At 38.6% G+C, this 20,710-nt stretch overlaps 4 long non-coding RNA genes across 4 annotated transcripts; all 4 read left to right on the top strand.

The window, feature by feature from the left end:
• Positions 1–734: 734 nt before the first annotated feature.
• On the top strand, positions 735–3,281 carry LOC140006235 (uncharacterized). Its single transcript, XR_011813871.1, has 2 exons — positions 735–922; positions 3,080–3,281. It is a non-coding gene; the product is annotated as an uncharacterized lncRNA (long non-coding RNA).
• Positions 3,282–4,855: 1,574 nt separating this feature from the next.
• On the top strand, positions 4,856–7,402 carry LOC140006236 (uncharacterized). The gene is made up of 2 exons (XR_011813872.1): positions 4,856–5,043; positions 7,201–7,402. It is a non-coding gene; the product is annotated as an uncharacterized lncRNA (long non-coding RNA).
• Positions 7,403–8,976: 1,574 nt separating this feature from the next.
• On the top strand, positions 8,977–11,523 carry LOC140006237 (uncharacterized). Its single transcript, XR_011813873.1, has 2 exons — positions 8,977–9,164; positions 11,322–11,523. It is a non-coding gene; the product is annotated as an uncharacterized lncRNA (long non-coding RNA).
• A 1,574-nt stretch (positions 11,524–13,097) lies between these two features.
• On the top strand, positions 13,098–15,644 carry LOC140006238 (uncharacterized). The gene is made up of 2 exons (XR_011813874.1): positions 13,098–13,285; positions 15,443–15,644. It is a non-coding gene; the product is annotated as an uncharacterized lncRNA (long non-coding RNA).
• The last annotated feature ends 5,066 nt before the right edge of the window (positions 15,645–20,710 follow it).

Genomic DNA, 20,710 nt, shown 5'->3' on the forward strand with positions numbered 1-20,710 from the left:
ATTTAAAACCTTATTTTGGTTTAAAAGACTAGAAACCCTAATATTGTAGCCAAAAACCCTAGTTTACTTGTGACTAACCGGTTTTCCTAAATCTCTCATATTTTAATTGAAACCCTAATTTTAATTACTGGAATTGGAAAATTCCTCACGTTTTCTTAAAAATTTCTTTTTATTTGAAGATTATCATTTATTAAAGCCCTACTATCCAATTATCCCATGATAAGTGTAAATAAACCTAGAAAATAAGGTTTTACGCTTTGGTTTCAAGTTTGGAGTAAAATTAGGGTTTTTGCGATTTTTCGCCGGATGAATTTTCGGTACAGAGTAAGGATTAAATTTGGAGATTAAAAGTGACTTTTAAGTGAAAAATAATATGTGAGTAGTAGCAGTAAAATAAGGTTAGTGAATGGGAAGTAAAAACCCTAGTACGTGAGTTTTTAAGAAAAACGGCGCGAACCGGCGGGTCCCGCGCACTACCGTTTGAACGCACCACTGGACCACCACTTTCTTGCACCACAAGCTTATTGATATTTGAGCCAAAATATCTTCTTATATTACAGCTAAGGGGACCGAAATTTGTGGCTTATAAGCAAGGGGAAGAAAGAGAAAAATTAGTGGCTAAGAATTGTCCAAGTGTTAGCCAAATTGTGGTCTTAATTAACTCTAACCTTCTTACTCCTTATAAGACAAAAATCAGCTTCATTTCTCTTCATTTTCTGCTGCTAAGAGCCGAGAGAGAGAGAGAGTAAGAACAAGAGAGGAAAAACAAAACTCTTCTCCATTTCTTCTTCAATCCACCAACAAAGTGAGAAATCAAACAAAAGAAACCGATTAATCTTGTCTTTGAGTGGTTAGTTAGTGTTTGGTGGTGAAAGTTTGGAAAAGGAAAGCTTGGGGCTGCTTTTAGAGACTTCTAACCAAGGTAAGAGAACTCATCTCTCTAAGTTTTGCTTTTGATTTTGTTAAATTAAGTTAGTAGTTTGATTATAGTGGTGGAATCATGGATGATTAGCATGATTTAGAGGTTTTCCCCAATTTATTTGATGAACTAGGGGTTCTGATTTTCTGCTCAATGTGATGTATGATGTGTAAATGTTGCAATTAAGGTTATATAAGGTTGTTTAGTGGTGATTAGAACCAGAAATTTGAGGAAATTACACTTAGAGCTAAAAATTCCAGATTTCTGGAAAATTTCCCAAGCATTCTGTCCGAAATTGTACCTATATGTTAGAGGCCGAATTGGCCTTTGGTCAAAGAAGGAAAGTTGTATAGAATGGCATTTTATAGGTGCCTGTAAAATTTCAGCTCAATCGGAGCAACGGAGGTCGTGAAAAGTCCAAAATACCCTTGCTGTTTTAAGAATTTCCCAGCAGTCCGTTTCTTCAGTTCAGTCCAGTTTATCACGATTTTTGATCAGGATCCATTCTGATTTAGCTCTGGGCCAAAACATAAAAGTTGTAGTGTTCTGAAGTAGCTTTAAAATGCCTCAAAGAAAACCTGATTCGGACTTGTGTACACTGAGTTAGGTCCGCTACAGCATAATGCGTTTAAACAGCCGATGAATTGGTTTCTGGTTTAGTAGTCTGAGATTTTTACTAAGTTACATTAGGAAATGGACTAAGTGACCTTCATAAATGTTGTAGCTTTGTGTCTTAGCTTCGAAATGGCACAGGTTTCGTATTAATCCGATAAGTGTAGCCTTGGATAAGTTATTTCCGCTTGTATACGTCAAATCTGTCTTGTGCCACATTGAATTTCTGCACTTGTACTTGATGCGGTTCTTGTTGTTATGATATTGTGAGCCTATGGAACGGCTCTTGACATAAATTGCTGATATGTATGTTGTTGGGCTGTTGTTGAAGAAAAATAATGAAGCCTAAATGGCTGGAAAATTAGGTAAACACAAAGGGCATGCTGCCCAAATTTACGCTCGAGGACTATATAAATACACTTGCGACTTGGGTCGAGTTGATATGAATAGTACTTGAACCATCTAGGGTACTTGAGTCTTCTTGTTCGAGGTATATAAGTAAGGACTTGGCCGAACTTGTACCCTTGAGAAATGAAATAATGATTGCTCAAAGTACGTTTTCCCTTGTACTTTCGACTCGCATGACCATTTCAAGTATAAATGTTACAAAGTTTTATCATTTAAAAAGTGAGCGAGTATCTCACGAGTATTCTCCAAGTGAATTTCAATTTCTTGATTCTTATTGAACGAAACGTCTAAGTTTCGAACTCTAGTCATGTTTCAAAGTTCTCAAATTGAGTTTTATCGCAGATTTGGACTCCGAACTCGGAGTATAACCTGAAAGTGACCAGTAGCACTATATCTTTTGGGTGAGTGCTTTCAAATACCGAATTGAACTTGATACTTGAACTTGATACGTGACCAATCTGATTACATGTTATATACGTGAATTGTAAGGGCAAGAGTGTACTTTATCGCACTTGCCCTTACGTGATATACTTGTTTATTGTTGCAATTGACTTGATATACTTGTTTATGATGCGCGCACTTCCTGGAATTCCAGAAACCCTGTGGCGAGTTACTCTAGTCGAGCCGGCAAGGGCTTGGTCGATTGGGTAACGAACCCTGGGTCTCTTGTATCGTCGAGTGGAGTGATATCTCCTCGACTAATCGGTATACTCGAGTATTACCACCCGTGTTCTTGAGGATTTTGGGCCCAGCTGGGGGTTGAACGGTGGACGGAGAGTCGTTTAAGTGGTGTTCTACTGGATTGGTTACTTACTTGAAAGTTGACGGAGTGTCAACTACTACGGGATCAAGCTTCTGGTAATGCAATGGGAATTTGACCCCTGAGAGTCATCCGTATCCTTATACTTTGGAATGATTATTGTTTATTGGATTATTGTTTCTTTTGAAAAATTTTCTACATGCGCTCATTTTAAGATTGCTACTTGACGTGCTACTGTTCACATTTATGAACACTTTATGAACACTTTATGCTCGTTACTTTGCTATATCGAAAACTCGTACTTATAAATAATGGTCAATTTGCTATTTGGAACCTCACTGGGCTCTTAGCTCATTCCACTCCATTTGTTTTCCTTTCAGGGGTACGAGTGATGCGTGAGACTTGTAAAAGACTAGCGTAGCCTTTTGTTTGACTTTTGACTTTTTGGTCTTGTACTCGCGCTATTCCTCGAATGAAACATGTTGTACTTGGATTGTATACGTTCTGAACTAGTTTGGTGTATTGAGACTTTGTACTTCGATTTCTATTAATGTAAATTATAAGCTTGAATTGGGAATGTTATTTATGGTTCATGGATGTGTGTACGTGACTCGATTGAGATAGTGAGTGAGTCCTGGCGAGAGCTGGGCAGGCGGTCTGCCGAACCCTTTGGTACGCCTTAGGGAAAGGTGGGGTCGTCACAGATGGTATCAGAGCTCCTATCGAGCTCGTGCCGGGAGAAGGTTCTTGGACTGTGGGGATTGACTTGTTAAGTGTGGAACAATTGTCTATTGTTGGGGACCTTAGATATGTATGCTGGGTAGGAATCTCTAATATGGGTAATTTACTCTTGGGACCGGCCGGCTCGAGTTGTGAATTACCTTATTGTGGATTCTTGTACCTGAACACCCAGGAGTGTTTTCATGGACGAATCGAGTAATAGTTTGGCTAGGGTTCCTATAGAGGATGATTAGGTTGTAGTATATGTCGAGAAAGTCTCGCCAAAGACCGATTTCTTTCTTCTTCCCTTGGTTATGCTTCCTTGATGTCATTTTAAGATATTGCCCCGATTATGTTCTACCCTCCCGTCCGTCTCATTCGATTTTTCAACCAACCGGTATATGGTTAGATTATTACTTGTGTTTAGTTACTTACCCTGATCTGTTGATCTGCCTGACAGGCTATCACTTGAGTTCCAGTGAATCTGTGAGATGGCACACTTGGATCCTACTATTTAACTCAGTTTTGGCTATAGTGAGACCTGAGAGTCGGAAACGAATATATAAGGAAAATACCCTATGTTATTCGAAGTGCATGTATGAATTTCGAGAACGAAATTCTTTTAAGGAGGGGAGATTGTAACATCCAGAATATTAGGAGGTTGTTTGTGAAGAAAATATTAAAGTGTATTTCTTTGGGTTGATTTAAAACCTTATTTTGGTTTAAAAGACTAGAAACCCTAATATTGTAGCCAAAAACCCTAGTTTACTTGTGACTAACCGGTTTTCCTAAATCTCTCATATTTTAATTGAAACCCTAATTTTAATTACTGGAATTGGAAAATTCCTCACGTTTTCTTAAAAATTTCTTTTTATTTGAAGATTATCATTTATTAAAGCCCTACTATCCAATTATCCCATGATAAGTGTAAATAAACCTAGAAAATAAGGTTTTACGCTTTGGTTTCAAGTTTGGAGTAAAATTAGGGTTTTTGCGATTTTTCGCCGGATGAATTTTCGGTACAGAGTAAGGATTAAATTTGGAGATTAAAAGTGACTTTTAAGTGAAAAATAATATGTGAGTAGTAGCAGTAAAATAAGGTTAGTGAATGGGAAGTAAAAACCCTAGTACGTGAGTTTTTAAGAAAAACGGCGCGAACCGGCGGGTCCCGCGCACTACCGTTTGAACGCACCACTGGACCACCACTTTCTTGCACCACAAGCTTATTGATATTTGAGCCAAAATATCTTCTTATATTACAGCTAAGGGGACCGAAATTTGTGGCTTATAAGCAAGGGGAAGAAAGAGAAAAATTAGTGGCTAAGAATTGTCCAAGTGTTAGCCAAATTGTGGTCTTAATTAACTCTAACCTTCTTACTCCTTATAAGACAAAAATCAGCTTCATTTCTCTTCATTTTCTGCTGCTAAGAGCCGAGAGAGAGAGAGAGTAAGAACAAGAGAGGAAAAACAAAACTCTTCTCCATTTCTTCTTCAATCCACCAACAAAGTGAGAAATCAAACAAAAGAAACCGATTAATCTTGTCTTTGAGTGGTTAGTTAGTGTTTGGTGGTGAAAGTTTGGAAAAGGAAAGCTTGGGGCTGCTTTTAGAGACTTCTAACCAAGGTAAGAGAACTCATCTCTCTAAGTTTTGCTTTTGATTTTGTTAAATTAAGTTAGTAGTTTGATTATAGTGGTGGAATCATGGATGATTAGCATGATTTAGAGGTTTTCCCCAATTTATTTGATGAACTAGGGGTTCTGATTTTCTGCTCAATGTGATGTATGATGTGTAAATGTTGCAATTAAGGTTATATAAGGTTGTTTAGTGGTGATTAGAACCAGAAATTTGAGGAAATTACACTTAGAGCTAAAAATTCCAGATTTCTGGAAAATTTCCCAAGCATTCTGTCCGAAATTGTACCTATATGTTAGAGGCCGAATTGGCCTTTGGTCAAAGAAGGAAAGTTGTATAGAATGGCATTTTATAGGTGCCTGTAAAATTTCAGCTCAATCGGAGCAACGGAGGTCGTGAAAAGTCCAAAATACCCTTGCTGTTTTAAGAATTTCCCAGCAGTCCGTTTCTTCAGTTCAGTCCAGTTTATCACGATTTTTGATCAGGATCCATTCTGATTTAGCTCTGGGCCAAAACATAAAAGTTGTAGTGTTCTGAAGTAGCTTTAAAATGCCTCAAAGAAAACCTGATTCGGACTTGTGTACACTGAGTTAGGTCCGCTACAGCATAATGCGTTTAAACAGCCGATGAATTGGTTTCTGGTTTAGTAGTCTGAGATTTTTACTAAGTTACATTAGGAAATGGACTAAGTGACCTTCATAAATGTTGTAGCTTTGTGTCTTAGCTTCGAAATGGCACAGGTTTCGTATTAATCCGATAAGTGTAGCCTTGGATAAGTTATTTCCGCTTGTATACGTCAAATCTGTCTTGTGCCACATTGAATTTCTGCACTTGTACTTGATGCGGTTCTTGTTGTTATGATATTGTGAGCCTATGGAACGGCTCTTGACATAAATTGCTGATATGTATGTTGTTGGGCTGTTGTTGAAGAAAAATAATGAAGCCTAAATGGCTGGAAAATTAGGTAAACACAAAGGGCATGCTGCCCAAATTTACGCTCGAGGACTATATAAATACACTTGCGACTTGGGTCGAGTTGATATGAATAGTACTTGAACCATCTAGGGTACTTGAGTCTTCTTGTTCGAGGTATATAAGTAAGGACTTGGCCGAACTTGTACCCTTGAGAAATGAAATAATGATTGCTCAAAGTACGTTTTCCCTTGTACTTTCGACTCGCATGACCATTTCAAGTATAAATGTTACAAAGTTTTATCATTTAAAAAGTGAGCGAGTATCTCACGAGTATTCTCCAAGTGAATTTCAATTTCTTGATTCTTATTGAACGAAACGTCTAAGTTTCGAACTCTAGTCATGTTTCAAAGTTCTCAAATTGAGTTTTATCGCAGATTTGGACTCCGAACTCGGAGTATAACCTGAAAGTGACCAGTAGCACTATATCTTTTGGGTGAGTGCTTTCAAATACCGAATTGAACTTGATACTTGAACTTGATACGTGACCAATCTGATTACATGTTATATACGTGAATTGTAAGGGCAAGAGTGTACTTTATCGCACTTGCCCTTACGTGATATACTTGTTTATTGTTGCAATTGACTTGATATACTTGTTTATGATGCGCGCACTTCCTGGAATTCCAGAAACCCTGTGGCGAGTTACTCTAGTCGAGCCGGCAAGGGCTTGGTCGATTGGGTAACGAACCCTGGGTCTCTTGTATCGTCGAGTGGAGTGATATCTCCTCGACTAATCGGTATACTCGAGTATTACCACCCGTGTTCTTGAGGATTTTGGGCCCAGCTGGGGGTTGAACGGTGGACGGAGAGTCGTTTAAGTGGTGTTCTACTGGATTGGTTACTTACTTGAAAGTTGACGGAGTGTCAACTACTACGGGATCAAGCTTCTGGTAATGCAATGGGAATTTGACCCCTGAGAGTCATCCGTATCCTTATACTTTGGAATGATTATTGTTTATTGGATTATTGTTTCTTTTGAAAAATTTTCTACATGCGCTCATTTTAAGATTGCTACTTGACGTGCTACTGTTCACATTTATGAACACTTTATGAACACTTTATGCTCGTTACTTTGCTATATCGAAAACTCGTACTTATAAATAATGGTCAATTTGCTATTTGGAACCTCACTGGGCTCTTAGCTCATTCCACTCCATTTGTTTTCCTTTCAGGGGTACGAGTGATGCGTGAGACTTGTAAAAGACTAGCGTAGCCTTTTGTTTGACTTTTGACTTTTTGGTCTTGTACTCGCGCTATTCCTCGAATGAAACATGTTGTACTTGGATTGTATACGTTCTGAACTAGTTTGGTGTATTGAGACTTTGTACTTCGATTTCTATTAATGTAAATTATAAGCTTGAATTGGGAATGTTATTTATGGTTCATGGATGTGTGTACGTGACTCGATTGAGATAGTGAGTGAGTCCTGGCGAGAGCTGGGCAGGCGGTCTGCCGAACCCTTTGGTACGCCTTAGGGAAAGGTGGGGTCGTCACAGATGGTATCAGAGCTCCTATCGAGCTCGTGCCGGGAGAAGGTTCTTGGACTGTGGGGATTGACTTGTTAAGTGTGGAACAATTGTCTATTGTTGGGGACCTTAGATATGTATGCTGGGTAGGAATCTCTAATATGGGTAATTTACTCTTGGGACCGGCCGGCTCGAGTTGTGAATTACCTTATTGTGGATTCTTGTACCTGAACACCCAGGAGTGTTTTCATGGACGAATCGAGTAATAGTTTGGCTAGGGTTCCTATAGAGGATGATTAGGTTGTAGTATATGTCGAGAAAGTCTCGCCAAAGACCGATTTCTTTCTTCTTCCCTTGGTTATGCTTCCTTGATGTCATTTTAAGATATTGCCCCGATTATGTTCTACCCTCCCGTCCGTCTCATTCGATTTTTCAACCAACCGGTATATGGTTAGATTATTACTTGTGTTTAGTTACTTACCCTGATCTGTTGATCTGCCTGACAGGCTATCACTTGAGTTCCAGTGAATCTGTGAGATGGCACACTTGGATCCTACTATTTAACTCAGTTTTGGCTATAGTGAGACCTGAGAGTCGGAAACGAATATATAAGGAAAATACCCTATGTTATTCGAAGTGCATGCATGAATTTCGAGAACGAAATTCTTTTAAGGAGGGGAGATTGTAACATCCAGAATATTAGGAGGTTGTTTGTGAAGAAAATATTAAAGTGTATTTCTTTGGGTTGATTTAAAACCTTATTTTGGTTTAAAAGACTAGAAACCCTAATATTGTAGCCAAAAACCCTAGTTTACTTGTGACTAACCGGTTTTCCTAAATCTCTCATATTTTAATTGAAACCCTAATTTTAATTACTGGAATTGGAAAATTCCTCACGTTTTCTTAAAAATTTCTTTTTATTTGAAGATTATCATTTATTAAAGCCCTACTATCCAATTATCCCATGATAAGTGTAAATAAACCTAGAAAATAAGGTTTTACGCTTTGGTTTCAAGTTTGGAGTAAAATTAGGGTTTTTGCGATTTTTCGCCGGATGAATTTTCGGTACAGAGTAAGGATTAAATTTGGAGATTAAAAGTGACTTTTAAGTGAAAAATAATATGTGAGTAGTAGCAGTAAAATAAGGTTAGTGAATGGGAAGTAAAAACCCTAGTACGTGAGTTTTTAAGAAAAACGGCGCGAACCGGCGGGTCCCGCGCACTACCGTTTGAACGCACCACTGGACCACCACTTTCTTGCACCACAAGCTTATTGATATTTGAGCCAAAATATCTTCTTATATTACAGCTAAGGGGACCGAAATTTGTGGCTTATAAGCAAGGGGAAGAAAGAGAAAAATTAGTGGCTAAGAATTGTCCAAGTGTTAGCCAAATTGTGGTCTTAATTAACTCTAACCTTCTTACTCCTTATAAGACAAAAATCAGCTTCATTTCTCTTCATTTTCTGCTGCTAAGAGCCGAGAGAGAGAGAGAGTAAGAACAAGAGAGGAAAAACAAAACTCTTCTCCATTTCTTCTTCAATCCACCAACAAAGTGAGAAATCAAACAAAAGAAACCGATTAATCTTGTCTTTGAGTGGTTAGTTAGTGTTTGGTGGTGAAAGTTTGGAAAAGGAAAGCTTGGGGCTGCTTTTAGAGACTTCTAACCAAGGTAAGAGAACTCATCTCTCTAAGTTTTGCTTTTGATTTTGTTAAATTAAGTTAGTAGTTTGATTATAGTGGTGGAATCATGGATGATTAGCATGATTTAGAGGTTTTCCCCAATTTATTTGATGAACTAGGGGTTCTGATTTTCTGCTCAATGTGATGTATGATGTGTAAATGTTGCAATTAAGGTTATATAAGGTTGTTTAGTGGTGATTAGAACCAGAAATTTGAGGAAATTACACTTAGAGCTAAAAATTCCAGATTTCTGGAAAATTTCCCAAGCATTCTGTCCGAAATTGTACCTATATGTTAGAGGCCGAATTGGCCTTTGGTCAAAGAAGGAAAGTTGTAGAGAATGGCATTTTATAGGTGCCTGTAAAATTTCAGCTCAATCGGAGCAACGGAGGTCGTGAAAAGTCCAAAATACCCTTGCTGTTTTAAGAATTTCCCAGCAGTCCGTTTCTTCAGTTCAGTCCAGTTTATCACGATTTTTGATCAGGATCCATTCTGATTTAGCTCTGGGCCAAAACATAAAAGTTGTAGTGTTCTGAAGTAGCTTTAAAATGCCTCAAAGAAAACCTGATTCGGACTTGTGTACACTGAGTTAGGTCCGCTACAGCATAATGCGTTTAAACAGCCGATGAATTGGTTTCTGGTTTAGTAGTCTGAGATTTTTACTAAGTTACATTAGGAAATGGACTAAGTGACCTTCATAAATGTTGTAGCTTTGTGTCTTAGCTTCGAAATGGCACAGGTTTCGTATTAATCCGATAAGTGTAGCCTTGGATAAGTTATTTCCGCTTGTATACGTCAAATCTGTCTTGTGCCACATTGAATTTCTGCACTTGTACTTGATGCGGTTCTTGTTGTTATGATATTGTGAGCCTATGGAACGGCTCTTGACATAAATTGCTGATATGTATGTTGTTGGGCTGTTGTTGAAGAAAAATAATGAAGCCTAAATGGCTGGAAAATTAGGTAAACACAAAGGGCATGCTGCCCAAATTTACGCTCGAGGACTATATAAATACACTTGCGACTTGGGTCGAGTTGATATGAATAGTACTTGAACCATCTAGGGTACTTGAGTCTTCTTGTTCGAGGTATATAAGTAAGGACTTGGCCGAACTTGTACCCTTGAGAAATGAAATAATGATTGCTCAAAGTACGTTTTCCCTTGTACTTTCGACTCGCATGACCATTTCAAGTATAAATGTTACAAAGTTTTATCATTTAAAAAGTGAGCGAGTATCTCACGAGTATTCTCCAAGTGAATTTCAATTTCTTGATTCTTATTGAACGAAACGTCTAAGTTTCGAACTCTAGTCATGTTTCAAAGTTCTCAAATTGAGTTTTATCGCAGATTTGGACTCCGAACTCGGAGTATAACCTGAAAGTGACCAGTAGCACTATATCTTTTGGGTGAGTGCTTTCAAATACCGAATTGAACTTGATACTTGAACTTGATACGTGACCAATCTGATTACATGTTATATACGTGAATTGTAAGGGCAAGAGTGTACTTTATCGCACTTGCCCTTACGTGATATACTTGTTTATTGTTGCAATTGACTTGATATACTTGTTTATGATGCGCGCACTTCCTGGAATTCCAGAAACCCTGTGGCGAGTTACTCTAGTCGAGCCGGCAAGGGCTTGGTCGATTGGGTAACGAACCCTGGGTCTCTTGTATCGTCGAGTGGAGTGATATCTCCTCGACTAATCGGTATACTCGAGTATTACCACCCGTGTTCTTGAGGATTTTGGGCCCAGCTGGGGGTTGAACGGTGGACGGAGAGTCGTTTAAGTGGTGTTCTACTGGATTGGTTACTTACTTGAAAGTTGACGGAGTGTCAACTACTACGGGATCAAGCTTCTGGTAATGCAATGGGAATTTGACCCCTGAGAGTCATCCGTATCCTTATACTTTGGAATGATTATTGTTTATTGGATTATTGTTTCTTTTGAAAAATTTTCTACATGCGCTCATTTTAAGATTGCTACTTGACGTGCTACTGTTCACATTTATGAACACTTTATGAACACTTTATGCTCGTTACTTTGCTATATCGAAAACTCGTACTTATAAATAATGGTCAATTTGCTATTTGGAACCTCACTGGGCTCTTAGCTCATTCCACTCCATTTGTTTTCCTTTCAGGGGTACGAGTGATGCGTGAGACTTGTAAAAGACTAGCGTAGCCTTTTGTTTGACTTTTGACTTTTTGGTCTTGTACTCGCGCTATTCCTCGAATGAAACATGTTGTACTTGGATTGTATACGTTCTGAACTAGTTTGGTGTATTGAGACTTTGTACTTCGATTTCTATTAATGTAAATTATAAGCTTGAATTGGGAATGTTATTTATGGTTCATGGATGTGTGTACGTGACTCGATTGAGATAGTGAGTGAGTCCTGGCGAGAGCTGGGCAGGCGGTCTGCCGAACCCTTTGGTACGCCTTAGGGAAAGGTGGGGTCGTCACAGATGGTATCAGAGCTCCTATCGAGCTCGTGCCGGGAGAAGGTTCTTGGACTGTGGGGATTGACTTGTTAAGTGTGGAACAATTGTCTATTGTTGGGGACCTTAGATATGTATGCTGGGTAGGAATCTCTAATATGGGTAATTTACTCTTGGGACCGGCCGGCTCGAGTTGTGAATTACCTTATTGTGGATTCTTGTACCTGAACACCCAGGAGTGTTTTCATGGACGAATCGAGTAATAGTTTGGCTAGGGTTCCTATAGAGGATGATTAGGTTGTAGTATATGTCGAGAAAGTCTCGCCAAAGACCGATTTCTTTCTTCTTCCCTTGGTTATGCTTCCTTGATGTCATTTTAAGATATTGCCCCGATTATGTTCTACCCTCCCGTCCGTCTCATTCGATTTTTCAACCAACCGGTATATGGTTAGATTATTACTTGTGTTTAGTTACTTACCCTGATCTGTTGATCTGCCTGACAGGCTATCACTTGAGTTCCAGTGAATCTGTGAGATGGCACACTTGGATCCTACTATTTAACTCAGTTTTGGCTATAGTGAGACCTGAGAGTCGGAAACGAATATATAAGGAAAATACCCTATGTTATTCGAAGTGCATGTATGAATTTCGAGAACGAAATTCTTTTAAGGAGGGGAGATTGTAACATCCAGAATATTAGGAGGTTGTTTGTGAAGAAAATATTAAAGTGTATTTCTTTGGGTTGATTTAAAACCTTATTTTGGTTTAAAAGACTAGAAACCCTAATATTGTAGCCAAAAACCCTAGTTTACTTGTGACTAACCGGTTTTCCTAAATCTCTCATATTTTAATTGAAACCCTAATTTTAATTACTGGAATTGGAAAATTCCTCACGTTTTCTTAAAAATTTCTTTTTATTTGAAGATTATCATTTATTAAAGCCCTACTATCCAATTATCCCATGATAAGTGTAAATAAACCTAGAAAATAAGGTTTTACGCTTTGGTTTCAAGTTTGGAGTAAAATTAGGGTTTTTGCGATTTTTCGCCGGATGAATTTTCGGTACAGAGTAAGGATTAAATTTGGAGATTAAAAGTGACTTTTAAGTGAAAAATAATATGTGAGTAGTAGCAGTAAAATAAGGTTAGTGAATGGGAAGTAAAAACCCTAGTACGTGAGTTTTTAAGAAAAACGGCGCGAACCGGCGGGTCCCGCGCACTACCGTTTGAACGCACCACTGGACCACCACTTTCTTGCACCACAAGCTTATTGATATTTGAGCCAAAATATCTTCTTATATTACAGCTAAGGGGACCGAAATTTGTGGCTTATAAGCAAGGGGAAGAAAGAGAAAAATTAGTGGCTAAGAATTGTCCAAGTGTTAGCCAAATTGTGGTCTTAATTAACTCTAACCTTCTTACTCCTTATAAGACAAAAATCAGCTTCATTTCTCTTCATTTTCTGCTGCTAAGAGCCGAGAGAGAGAGAGAGTAAGAACAAGAGAGGAAAAACAAAACTCTTCTCCATTTCTTCTTCAATCCACCAACAAAGTGAGAAATCAAACAAAAGAAACCGATTAATCTTGTCTTTGAGTGGTTAGTTAGTGTTTGGTGGTGAAAGTTTGGAAAAGGAAAGCTTGGGGCTGCTTTTAGAGACTTCTAACCAAGGTAAGAGAACTCATCTCTCTAAGTTTTGCTTTTGATTTTGTTAAATTAAGTTAGTAGTTTGATTATAGTGGTGGAATCATGGATGATTAGCATGATTTAGAGGTTTTCCCCAATTTATTTGATGAACTAGGGGTTCTGATTTTCTGCTCAATGTGATGTATGATGTGTAAATGTTGCAATTAAGGTTATATAAGGTTGTTTAGTGGTGATTAGAACCAGAAATTTGAGGAAATTACACTTAGAGCTAAAAATTCCAGATTTCTGGAAAATTTCCCAAGCATTCTGTCCGAAATTGTACCTATATGTTAGAGGCCGAATTGGCCTTTGGTCAAAGAAGGAAAGTTGTAGAGAATGGCATTTTATAGGTGCCTGTAAAATTTCAGCTCAATCGGAGCAACGGAGGTCGTGAAAAGTCCAAAATACCCTTGTTGTTTTAAGAATTTCCCAGCAGTCCGTTTCTTCAGTTCAGTCCAGTTTATCACGATTTTTGATCAGGATCCATTCTGATTTAGCTCTGGGCCAAAACATAAAAGTTGTAGTGTTCTGAAGTAGCTTTAAAATGCCTCAAAGAAAACCTGATTCGGACTTGTGTACACTGAGTTAGGTCCGCTACAGCATAATGCGTTTAAACAGCCGATGAATTGGTTTCTGGTTTAGTAGTCTGAGATTTTTACTAAGTTACATTAGGAAATGGACTAAGTGACCTTCATAAATGTTGTAGCTTTGTGTCTTAGCTTCGAAATGGCACAGGTTTCGTATTAATCCGATAAGTGTAGCCTTGGATAAGTTATTTCCGCTTGTATACGTCAAATCTGTCTTGTGCCACATTGAATTTCTGCACTTGTACTTGATGCGGTTCTTGTTGTTATGATATTGTGAGCCTATGGAACGGCTCTTGACATAAATTGCTGATATGTATGTTGTTGGGCTGTTGTTGAAGAAAAATAATGAAGCCTAAATGGCTGGAAAATTAGGTAAACACAAAGGGCATGCTGCCCAAATTTACGCTCGAGGACTATATAAATACACTTGCGACTTGGGTCGAGTTGATATGAATAGTACTTGAACCATCTAGGGTACTTGAGTCTTCTTGTTCGAGGTATATAAGTAAGGACTTGGCCGAACTTGTACCCTTGAGAAATGAAATAATGATTGCTCAAAGTACGTTTTCCCTTGTACTTTCGACTCGCATGACCATTTCAAGTATAAATGTTACAAAGTTTTATCATTTAAAAAGTGAGCGAGTATCTCACGAGTATTCTCCAAGTGAATTTCAATTTCTTGATTCTTATTGAACGAAACGTCTAAGTTTCGAACTCTAGTCATGTTTCAAAGTTCTCAAATTGAGTTTTATCGCAGATTTGGACTCCGAACTCGGAGTATAACCTGAAAGTGACCAGTAGCACTATATCTTTTGGGTGAGTGCTTTCAAATACCGAATTGAACTTGATACTTGAACTTGATACGTGACCAATCTGATTACATGTTATATACGTGAATTGTAAGGGCAAGAGTGTACTTTATCGCACTTGCCCTTACGTGATATACTTGTTTATTGTTGCAATTGACTTGATATACTTGTTTATGATGCGCGCACTTCCTGGAATTCCAGAAACCCTGTGGCGAGTTACTCTAGTCGAGCCGGCAAGGGCTTGGTCGATTGGGTAACGAACCCTGGGTCTCTTGTATCGTCGAGTGGAGTGATATCTCCTCGACTAATCGGTATACTCGAGTATTACCACCCGTGTTCTTGAGGATTTTGGGCCCAGCTGGGGGTTGAACGGTGGACGGAGAGTCGTTTAAGTGGTGTTCTACTGGATTGGTTACTTACTTGAAAGTTGACGGAGTGTCAACTACTACGGGATCAAGCTTCTGGTAATGCAATGGGAATTTGACCCCTGAGAGTCATCCGTATCCTTATACTTTGGAATGATTATTGTTTATTGGATTATTGTTTCTTTTGAAAAATTTTCTACATGCGCTCATTTTAAGATTGCTACTTGACGTGCTACTGTTCACATTTATGAACACTTTATGAACACTTTATGCTCGTTACTTTGCTATATCGAAAACTCGTACTTATAAATAATGGTCAATTTGCTATTTGGAACCTCACTGGGCTCTTAGCTCATTCCACTCCATTTGTTTTCCTTTCAGGGGTACGAGTGATGCGTGAGACTTGTAAAAGACTAGCGTAGCCTTTTGTTTGACTTTTGACTTTTTGGTCTTGTACTCGCGCTATTCCTCGAATGAAACATGTTGTACTTGGATTGTATACGTTCTGAACTAGTTTGGTGTATTGAGACTTTGTACTTCGATTTCTATTAATGTAAATTATAAGCTTGAATTGGGAATGTTATTTATGGTTCATGGATGTGTGTACGTGACTCGATTGAGATAGTGAGTGAGTCCTGGCGAGAGCTGGGCAGGCGGTCTGCCGAACCCTTTGGTACGCCTTAGGGAAAGGTGGGGTCGTCACAGATGGTATCAGAGCTCCTATCGAGCTCGTGCCGGGAGAAGGTTCTTGGACTGTGGGGATTGACTTGTTAAGTGTGGAACAATTGTCTATTGTTGGGGACCTTAGATATGTATGCTGGGTAGGAATCTCTAATATGGGTAATTTACTCTTGGGACCGGCCGGCTCGAGTTGTGAATTACCTTATTGTGGATTCTTGTACCTGAACACCCAGGAGTGTTTTCATGGACGAATCGAGTAATAGTTTGGCTAGGGTTCCTATAGAGGATGATTAGGTTGTAGTATATGTCGAGAAAGTCTCGCCAAAGACCGATTTCTTTCTTCTTCCCTTGGTTATGCTTCCTTGATGTCATTTTAAGATATTGCCCCGATTATGTTCTACCCTCCCGTCCGTCTCATTCGATTTTTCAACCAACCGGTATATGGTTAGATTATTACTTGTGTTTAGTTACTTACCCTGATCTGTTGATCTGCCTGACAGGCTATCACTTGAGTTCCAGTGAATCTGTGAGATGGCACACTTGGATCCTACTATTTAACTCAGTTTTGGCTATAGTGAGACCTGAGAGTCGGAAACGAATATATAAGGAAAATACCCTATGTTATTCGAAGTGCATGTATGAATTTCGAGAACGAAATTCTTTTAAGGAGGGGAGATTGTAACATCCAGAATATTAGGAGGTTGTTTGTGAAGAAAATATTAAAGTGTATTTCTTTGGGTTGATTTAAAACCTTATTTTGGTTTAAAAGACTAGAAACCCTAATATTGTAGCCAAAAACCCTAGTTTACTTGTGACTAACCGGTTTTCCTAAATCTCTCATATTTTAATTGAAACCCTAATTTTAATTACTGGAATTGGAAAATTCCTCACGTTTTCTTAAAAATTTCTTTTTATTTGAAGATTATCATTTATTAAAGCCCTACTATCCAATTATCCCATGATAAGTGTAAATAAACCTAGAAAATAAGGTTTTACGCTTTGGTTTCAAGTTTGGAGTAAAATTAGGGTTTTTGCGATTTTTCGCCGGATGAATTTTCGGTACAGAGTAAGGATTAAATTTGGAGATTAAAAGTGACTTTTAAGTGAAAAATAATATGTGAGTAGTAGCAGTAAAATAAGGTTAGTGAATGGGAAGTAAAAACCCTAGTACGTGAGTTTTTAAGAAAAACGGCGCGAACCGGCGGGTCCCGCGCACTACCGTTTGAACGCACCACTGGACCACCACTTTCTTGCACCACAAGCTTATTGATATTTGAGCCAAAATATCTTCTTATATTACAGCTAAGGGGACCGAAATTTGTGGCTTATAAGCAAGGGGAAGAAAGAGAAAAATTAGTGGCTAAGAATTGTCCAAGTGTTAGCCAAATTGTGGTCTTAATTAACTCTAACCTTCTTACTCCTTATAAGACAAAAATCAGCTTCATTTCTCTTCATTTTCTGCTGCTAAGAGCCGAGAGAGAGAGAGTGAGTAAGAACAAGAGAGGAAAAACAAAACTCTTCTCCATTTCTTCTTCAATCCACCAACAAAGTGAGAAATCAAACAAAAGAAACCGATTAATCTTGTCTTTGAGTGGTTAGTTAGTGTTTGGTGGTGAAATTTTGGAAAAGGAAAGCTTGGGGCTGCTTTTAGAGACTTCTAACCAAGGTAAGAGAACTCATCTCTCTAAGTTTTGCTTTTGATTTTGTTAAATTAAGTTAGTAGTTTGATTATAGTGGTGGAATCATGGATGATTAGCATGATTTAGAGGTTTTCCCCAATTTATTTGATGAACTAGGGGTTCTGATTTTCTGCTCAATGTGATGTATGATGTGTAAATGTTGCAATTAAGGTTATATAAGGTTGTTTAGTGGTGATTAGAACCAGAAATTTGAGGAAATTACACTTAGAGCTAAAAATTCCAGATTTCTGGAAAATTTCCCAAGCATTCTGTCCGAAATTGTACCTATATGTTAGAGGCCGAATTGGCCTTTGGTCAAAGAAGGAAAGTTGTAGAGAATGGCATTTTATAGGTTCCTGTAAAATTTCAGCTCAATCGGAGCAACGGAGGTCGTGAAAAGTCCAAAATACCCTTGTTGTTTTAAGAATTTCCCCAGCAGTCCGTTTCTTCAGTTCAGTCCAGTTTATCACGATTTTTGATCAGGATCCATTCTGATTTAGCTCTGGGCCAAAACATAAAAGTTGTAGTGTTCTGAAGTAGCTTTAAAATGCCTCAAAGAAAACCTGATTCGGACTTGTGTACACTGAGTTAGGTCCGCTACAGCATAATGCGTTTAAACAGCCGATGAATTGGTTTCTGGTTTAGTAGTCTGAGATTTTTACTAAGTTACATTAGGAAATGGACTAAGTGACCTTCATAAATGTTGTAGCTTTGTGTCTTAGCTTCGAAATGGCACAGGTTTCGTATTAATCCGATAAGTGTAGCCTTGGATAAGTTATTTCCGCTTGTATACGTCAAATCTGTCTTGTGCCACATTGAATTTCTGCACTTGTACTTGATGCGGTTCTTGTTGTTATGATATTGTGAGCCTATGGAACGGCTCTTGACATAAATTGCTGATATGTATGTTGTTGGGCTGTTGTTGAAGAAAAATAATGAAGCCTAAATGGCTGGAAAATTAGGTAAACACAAAGGGCATGCTGCCCAAATTTACGCTCGAGGACTATATAAATACACTTGCGACTTGGGTCGAGTTGATATGAATAGTACTTGAACCATCTAGGGTACTTGAGTCTTCTTGTTCGAGGTATATAAGTAAGGACTTGGCCGAACTTGTACCCTTGAGAAATGAAATAATGATTGCTCAAAGTACGTTTTCCCTTGTACTTTCGACTCGCATGACCATTTCAAGTATAAATGTTACAAAGTTTTATCATTTAAAAAGTGAGCGAGTATCTCACGAGTATTCTCCAAGTGAATTTCAATTTCTTGATTCTTATTGAACGAAACGTCTAAGTTTCGAACTCTAGTCATGTTTCAAAGTTCTCAAATTGAGTTTTATCGCAGATTTGGACTCCGAACTCGGAGTATAACCTGAAAGTGACCAGTAGCACTATATCTTTTGGGTGAGTGCTTTCAAATACCGAATTGAACTTGATACTTGAACTTGATACGTGACCAATCTGATTACATGTTATATACGTGAATTGTAAGGGCAAGAGTGTACTTTATCGCACTTGCCCTTACGTGATATACTTGTTTATTGTTGCAATTGACTTGATATACTTGTTTATGATGCGCGCACTTCCTGGAATTCCAGAAACCCTGTGGCGAGTTACTCTAGTCGAGCCGGCAAGGGCTTGGTCGATTGGGTAACGAACCCTGGGTCTCTTGTATCGTCGAGTGGAGTGATATCTCCTCGACTAATCGGTATACTCGAGTATTACCACCCGTGTTCTTGAGGATTTTGGGCCCAGCTGGGGGTTGAACGGTGGACGGAGAGTCGTTTAAGTGGTGTTCTACTGGATTGGTTACTTACTTGAAAGTTGACGGAGTGTCAACTACTACGGGATCAAGCTTCTGGTAATGCAATGGGAATTTGACCCCTGAGAGTCATCCGTATCCTTATACTTTGGAATGATTATTGTTTATTGGATTATTGTTTCTTTTGAAAAATTTTCTACATGCGCTCATTTTAAGATTGCTACTTGACGTGCTACTGTTCACATTTATGAACACTTTATGAACACTTTATGCTCGTTACTTTGCTATATCGAAAACTCGTACTTATAAATAATGGTCAATTTGCTATTTGGAACCTCACTGGGCTCTTAGCTCATTCCACTCCATTTGTTTTCCTTTCAGGGGTACGAGTGATGCGTGAGACTTGTAAAAGACTAGCGTAGCCTTTTGTTTGACTTTTGACTTTTTGGTCTTGTACTCGCGCTATTCCTCGAATGAAACATGTTGTACTTGGATTGTATACGTTCTGAACTAGTTTGGTGTATTGAGACTTTGTACTTCGATTTCTATTAATGTAAATTATAAGCTTGAATTGGGAATGTTATTTATGGTTCATGGATGTGTGTACGTGACTCGATTGAGATAGTGAGTGAGTCCTGGCGAGAGCTGGGCAGGCGGTCTGCCGAACCCTTTGGTACGCCTTAGGGAAAGGTGGGGTCGTCACAGATGGTATCAGAGCTCCTATCGAGCTCGTGCCGGGAGAAGGTTCTTGGACTGTGGGGATTGACTTGTTAAGTGTGGAACAATTGTCTATTGTTGGGGACCTTAGATATGTATGCTGGGTAGGAATCTCTAATATGGGTAATTTACTCTTGGGACCGGCCGGCTCGAGTTGTGAATTACCTTATTGTGGATTCTTGTACCTGAACACCCAGGAGTGTTTTCATGGACGAATCGAGTAATAGTTTGGCTAGGGTTCCTATAGAGGATGATTAGGTTGTAGTATATGTCGAGAAAGTCTCGCCAAAGACCGATTTCTTTCTTCTTCCCTTGGTTATGCTTCCTTGATGTCATTTTAAGATATTGCCCCGATTATGTTCTACCCTCCCGTCCGTCTCATTCGATTTTTCAACCAACCGGTATATGGTTAGATTATTACTTGTGTTTAGTTACTTACCCTGATCTGTTGATCTGCCTGACAGGCTATCACTTGAGTTCCAGTGAATCTGTGAGATGGCACACTTGGATCCTACTATTTAACTCAGTTTTGGCTATAGTGAGACCTGAGAGTCGGAAACGAATATATAAGGAAAATACCCTATGTTATTCGAAGTGCATGTATGAATTTCGAGAACGAAATTCTTTTAAGGAGGGGAGATTGTAACATCCAGAATATTAGGAGGTTGTTTGTGAAGAAAATATTAAAGTGTATTTCTTTGGGTTGATTTAAAACCTTATTTTGGTTTAAAAGACTAGAAACCCTAATATTGTAGCCAAAAACCCTAGTTTACTTGTGACTAACCGGTTTTCCTAAATCTCTCATATT

Source organism: Coffea arabica, chromosome 5e (assembly GCF_036785885.1).
Source record: "Coffea arabica cultivar ET-39 chromosome 5e, Coffea Arabica ET-39 HiFi, whole genome shotgun sequence".
Taxonomy (NCBI): Eukaryota; Viridiplantae; Streptophyta; class Magnoliopsida; order Gentianales; family Rubiaceae; genus Coffea; species Coffea arabica.